Source organism: Octodon degus, unplaced genomic scaffold (assembly GCF_000260255.1).
Source record: "Octodon degus isolate 3935 unplaced genomic scaffold, OctDeg1.0 scaffold00037, whole genome shotgun sequence".
NCBI classification, from domain to species: domain Eukaryota; kingdom Metazoa; phylum Chordata; class Mammalia; order Rodentia; family Octodontidae; genus Octodon; species Octodon degus.
Window position 1 is genome coordinate 6107610 of NW_004524613.1, and position 6483 is coordinate 6114092.

Below are 6483 nucleotides of genomic sequence, written 5' to 3' on the forward strand. Positions count from 1 at the left end.
AGAATAACGCCTCAATAATGGAGGGGATCATCTAGAGGTAGCCATGCTTACACAGAAAATTAGACAAGCTGCAGCTCTTCGGTCACGGACCATTCAGTCAAAGGCAACACGGCTCAAAGGTGTAGAGACGAAACAAAGTGCAGAGGGTTCCACGCAAGTGTGTTGCGTGAAGGTTGCCTGGAGCATCAGGGTCCGAAGGTGACAAAACTCTTGACACTGGCCCGCGGGTTTCATCTAGACCCAGAAGCCGGTTACCTCGGATTTCACGCCGTTGTAATCTGTAATCCGCCTCGGGTGCGGAGCAGTGCGCAGGCGCACCTGGAGCAGGTGATTTTTTTTTTCCACGCATGCGCAATACGTAACGCTGAACCCCAAAGGGTGATGCTTGAGGGCAGCTTTTTTTCCTTTCTCCAGACGCTTCGTTTTTGAATCGAGAGACCTAATGTCTTCATTTTGTCGAGGGATAGTATGTCTCAATTTAATCCTCCTTTCCCTTGTGAACCTCTAGAGTAAGTCGGATGCCAGTACCCAAGATGGCGGCAGGCCCCACACAGGCTCAGTCCGCTGCCCGGCGCGGTACCGGCGGGACGGGCGCCCCGAAGGGCGGGAGCTTGGGGGCGGGGTCTGGGCGCCGGCCTCGCCGCGGGCCCCCGCCCGGCCTGGCCTTGCGGTGGCTGCGGCCGCCCCTGGGTTGAAGAGCTCGGCCGGGATCCGCGGGAGCCGATCGCGGTGAGGTGGGGCTCGGGCAGGCGGGAGGTGCCCGCGTCAGCGCGCCGAGGCTTGGGGGCCCGCCCGCCGGGGGCGCCCCGGGGATCCCATTTGGGCAGCGGCCTGCCGGTTCCCGGGCGGCGCGGGGCTGGCCGGGCCGCCGATCGGCCGGCCCGCCTCAGCTTCCCGCTCCCGCCACCGCTCTGCGCTCCGGTCCGCGCAGAAGCAGAACTTCCAGGCCCTCGCGTCCGCCAGCCGCCGGCCGGGCTGTCCGCAGGCGGCTCCGCCGTCGCCCGCCCGCCCGCTCGCTCGCTCCGCACGCCCGCCCGCTCGCTCCGCACGCCCCGGGAGCTTAGCGACGCCCGGCGCCCCGCAGCTGCGCACGTGATCAGTCCCGAGGCCGCCTCTCACCCGCCGCTCGCCGCCCGCTCGGGAACCCTGATGCTTAAAGGACCGGAGTCAGAGCACTCCTGGGAAACCTTTCCAAGCTACTCCCCAAACTCAGCCAACCCCACTTCTCTGCTTTTGCGCTTGTGGCACCCACTTTTCCTGCCTTTCTTTCCCACGTGGAATTCTGTCCTTAGCCCTTACGCTTTGCTGTTTTCCCCTATTTCACGGTCTAGCCCATTGCTAATCACAGTAGCTAATATTTACTAAAAATTGTTAGGGTGCACTGAACGCATCTATGCACTGGTCTATATGATCCTTACAGAGATCTCTGAAGCGGGTTCTGTCTTCACATTTTACAAATGAAGAAACAGGCACTTAACAGATTTTTGAATTTTTAAAATTTGTCTTTTTGAGACAGAGTTTCACTATGCAGTTCAGGCTGGCTTTGAAGTCACTTTGTAGCCTAGGCTGGCCTCGAACTCTCAAGGCTCTTCCTACCTCAGCCTCTGCAGTGCTGGGATTATAGGCATGGGACACCATGCCTGGTTACATATACATTATTGGGACAGACGCGTAAATATGAGTGATTAGAGCTGGAAGCTGTGCCCAGGGCATGATAACTTGGCTAAATTGCCTTTGGATTTGGTACGTAACTGTAGAATAGATTTGTAGCGTAGCCCAGGAGTTAGGCAGGGATTATGATGTGTGTGTTTGTGAGAAGGCTTAGGGGAGAATAGATGTTTCTGAACTGACAGAGGGAGCTCATGACAAAATGAAGGCTGGAACAGGGTGGGCAGCCTACCACTAACTGAGTTAGTTCGCTCTACCTTTCTTTTTTCCTTTTCCCTTAGGAAGTTGTGGGCTTGGAGGTCATTATTTCACAACCTTTTGGAGGTGAGCTGTGATTTCACAGGGGAGGAGGGAGCTAATATGATGGACAGAGCATAGAATTGGGAATCAGAGTGGGGGTTCAGTCTCTTCTGCTATCCCATTATGTCCCTTTTTGGGAGGATCTTGTTTTTCTTCATGCAAAATAAGGACAATAATCTTATCTCTTAGTTTTGGGTTTTTTTTTTTTTTTTGTATTTAGTACAGGGTCTACAGGGTCTCACTACATAGACTGGACTTGTAGTGATCCACCTGCGTTCAGCCTCCCAAGAGCTGGGATTACAGGCGCGTGCCACCATGCCCAGTCTCAATCGAAGTCTCAGTGCACCCTAGGGGTGGGGCCAGCACGGCACAGCATGGGTGGGCTCCATGCCCTGCCTAAGTAGGCACTTTAGTCCTCTGAGCTATAAAAAAAATTTTTTTTTAAGGAAGATTTGCAAGTAATTTCAAGAGTACTGTACAACTGGAGATGATCTTTTTTTTTTTCTCTTTGAATGGCTATCAAACTCAGTATTTTGTAAGACTTTGTGTTAATATGAATCATGTTATCGACTGTCCTTTTATCAGTCACTTAAAGAGCACTTGGCAAATACTAGGCATTGGCTTAGGAGCTTGAAATACAGCATTCAATAAAATAGTATTTTGGGGGCTGGGGAGATGGCTCAGTGGAATAAGTGCTTTGCTTGCAAGCACAAGGGGCTGAGTTCAATACCCGGTTCCGCACCCCCCCCCCCAAAAAAAAATAGTATTTTTGTTCTAGTGGAATTTACACTCTGGAAAATTATTATACATACTGATTAGATAGGGACAGATAAAACATGGCAGGTTAAACAGAAACATCAGTAGAATGTTGGTTATTTCAGATGGGTGGTAAGGGACAGACAGCTTCCTGAGAAGATGACACACAGAGCTGAAGGTGGCGAGGGTATGGTAATGAAGAAAACTGAGGAAAGGGGCCCTGACACTAATGGAGGCTTAGTGTGTTTTACCCAAGCACAGCAAGGAGGGCTGTGGCTGGAGGGGTGTGTGCAAAGGGAAGAGGAGTAGGAGGTGGCATTAAAGCAATTGGGATTTGGGATTGAGTAATTAGGACCCTGTAGGCCTTTAGAAAGATCCTTTTCTGGAGGGCTGGGGACATCGCTCAGCAGCACAATGCTTGCCTGGCAAGTGCGAAGTGCTGGGTTTGATTCCTGCCTCCCTCCCAAAGAAAAAGATTGTTAGGGGCGAATTGATATTTCCCCCTCCAGGTTGCTGGAAGATTCTGAATAGCATCATCTGTCTTATGTATTTGTTTTATGTATTTAAAGGAGCCTCTGATTGCTCTATTGGCAATAAACAATTTAGGAAGCACACTACTATCTAGGAAGCATTTGTAGTAATCCAAACATATCAGTTATCTGTTGCTGTGCAAGAAATCATCTCAAGGGGCCAGAGAGATGGCTCAGTGGAATAAGCGCTTCACTGGCAAGTGCAAAGGCCTGAGTTAATCCCAAATTCAGCAAAAAAAAAGTCATCTCAAAATTTAGCAATTTAAAAAAGTCATTTATTGTCTTACATATTTGTCGTGGATCCGAAATCCAAGAGTGGATTAGCTAGCTTGCCATGGCTTAGAGTCTCTCAGGTCCGGCTGGCAGCTGGGCCTGCAGTGATTTGAAGGCCTGGAGGACCTGCTTCTGAGATGGTGCACTGTCAACCCCGCTGTTCCCCTTCTAGGTATCTTCCTGAAGAATTAAAATGTACCACAGTGATATATGTACACCCATGTTTATGGCAGCATAGTTTTTTTTTTTTTTTTTTTAATGTATTTAGTACAGGGCCTATGGTACCTCACTACATAGATCGCACTCATAGTGATCCTCCTGTTTTTCAGCCTCCCAAGTGCTGGGATTACAGGTGTGCCCACCACATCCACTCTCAATTGCTATCTCAGAGTCTCAGCGCACTCCGAGGGTGAGGTCGGCATGGCACACTGGGGATCAAACCCTGGTCCCTGAGCTCTGCCTAAGCAGGCACTTTAGTCCCCTGAACTATCTGGCCAGCCCACGGGAAGCATAATTTGTAGTAGCTACATCTTGGAAACATCCCAAAGGCCCATCAAGTAAGGAATGGATAAAAACAATATTTTTAATACAATGGAGTGCTACTCAACCATAAATAAGGATAAACTTAGACTTTATAGGTAAATGGATGCAACTTGAGAAACCATAGTCATAAGTGAAATAAATCAGACTCACATACATAACTATCATATTGTCCTGCTGGTGTGAGAAACCGAGTAAATAAGATCCAAAATGTACAGTAGATATTGTGAAATGGGAAGAAATTGTTCAAAAGAAGTAAGGGGAAAGGAAAGAAGGGAAAAGAAAAAAAAAAGTTATACCACTAGTTTCTCTTAGTTCACTGAAAAAAAAAAGATTCATGAACCATTTGGAGAATTTTTTTTATGCCCTTGTCTAGTACCCTGAGTAACTAAGAATAACAATATGCAATGTATTAACTATTATTTTTTAAAATAATTTTTTAAAAAATTCATTTATTTGTGTGTGTGTGTGTGTGTGTGTGTGGCCGGCTCAGCCCACCAGGGGGCGGGGCTGGCTGGCATGTGGTACTGGGGGATTGAACCGTGGTCCCTGTGCTCTGCCAAGCTTGTTCTAAGTAGGTGCTTTAGACCACTGAGCCATCTCACCAGCCCATGTTAACTATTATTGTTATCCTATTGTCAAATTTTGTTTTAATTTTTTCATTAAAAAAAAGTGGTACGCTTACGGGTCTGTTGACAGAAGGCCCCAGTTCCTGAGCTCTGGGCTTCTTCACAGGATGCCGTCGTGTCCTCAGGACAGAACAGGTAACTTCTGCCAGAGAGACATCACAGGTAGAGAGAGACGAAGTAAGCAAACAGAGGGTGAAAGAACCACTTACGCTCTTGTCTCATCAGTTCTACTTTATTGTAGCCTGCACTCAAGGAAAGAGAATTAGAGTCCCCCCATCCCATAGTGAAGGTTAAACCCAGGCAGGACCTTTGCACTAAGCTACACCTCTAATCTTTTTATTAATTTTTATTTTTTATTAAGAGATAGGGCTGTGCTAAGTCACTAAGTTGTGCAGGCAGGGCTTGAACCTACTATGCTCCTGCCTCAGCTTCCAAACCTGCTGGGGTTACAGGTTACACAGTGCTGGTTTAGGCTCCACTTTGTGAAGGAAAGAGTGTCAAAGTATTTGCGGGTGTACCTTAACGCCATCACACCAGGCAAGAGTGGTTTTTTTTTATAATTTTTATTTATTTATTAATTTTGTGTGTGTGTGTGTGTGGCCAGCTCAGCCCACCAGGGGGCGGGGCTGGCTGGCATGTGGTGCTGGGGGATTGAACCGTGGTCCCTGTGCTTTGCTTAGCTTAGCTTGTTCTAAGTAGGTGCTTTAGACCACTGAGCCATCTCACCAGCCCGGCAAGAGTGGTTTGGCTCAGGAAATAAAATGTTTGCATTTACAAATCTTTTTTCCCTTTTTTGCTCTTGGCACTTGGTACCAGTCAGTGTGTTAGTGCTATAGCATTCACATCTCTATTCTAAGCTTAGGTGGAATTGCTCATCTTTTAAACTGTGTTTATTTAATGTCTCTTGGTACCAGGGATCGAACTTAGGACCTTGCACTTGCCAGGCAGGCGCTTATGCCACTGAGCTATAATCCTCCACCCTTAATGTCTTTTAGAAAGAAGGTCCTGCTATTGCAGCTCACTTTGAGCTCACTGTGAACTCACTTTGTAGCCCATACTGGCTTTAAACTTGCAATGATAATCCTGCCTCAGCCTCCCAAGTGCTGGGATTACAGGCGTGCACCACCATGTCCAGCTTTATTTATCTTTGACAGGATTCAGACCTATATAGCTCGTACTGGCCTTGACCTCACTGTGTAGCACAGGTTGGCCTTGACCTCACAGTAATACTGCCCAGCCCCCTGAATGCTGGGATCATGGGTAAGTGCTACCATGCCTGGTTTAAACTATATACACACTTCTTTTGGAGGTTTCCATGGTGAGTTTATTGGTGATTGAATCAGTGACCTTCACACTGAGCTATATAAATAAATTACCTTATTTATTTTTATTTTTTTTATTTTGAGACAGGCTCTTGCCAAGTCACTCAATTACTCAGATTGGGCACAAACTTGAGATTCTCCAGATTCAGCCTCCCAAGGTTCTAGGATTACTTTTGCAGTTTAGGTGAGGGAGGGCTAAATACACTATGCCCATCACTACTGTGTTAGGTGGCCCTCAGGCTTCATCGAGACTGCTGCCCTTCTCAGTCTGATTCCTAGAAAAGGAGGAAATAGGTCCTATTTCTGTGCCACTGTGGCGGACTTCTGATACTGAGTTGGAATTCATATTTATAGGATAAATTAATGTGGAAAAGAAGTGAGTCTTTTCCCACTCTATTCAGAAATAAGAGTGCCAAGGTGCACCTTGAGAACATTCAGAACAATTTCTTTTTCTTTCTTTCTTTC

At 47.4% G+C, this 6483-nt stretch overlaps 1 protein-coding gene across 5 annotated transcripts in view; it reads left to right on the plus strand.

The window, feature by feature from the left end:
* Nucleotides 1–637: 637 nt before the first annotated feature.
* Cep250 (centrosomal protein 250) overlaps nucleotides 638–6483 on the plus strand; it is a 49117-nt gene continuing 43271 nt past the window's right edge. For 3 of the 5 annotated variants that reach the window (XM_023714818.1, XM_004630984.3, XM_023714817.1), the window contains exon 1: nucleotides 638–734. The gene's annotated coding sequence lies outside the window, so the exon portion shown is untranslated. Of the gene's footprint in view, nucleotides 735–1723; nucleotides 1744–6483 lie in introns of those variants that run through there. The other 2 variants (XM_023714815.1, XM_023714816.1) reach the window with 2 other exon arrangements.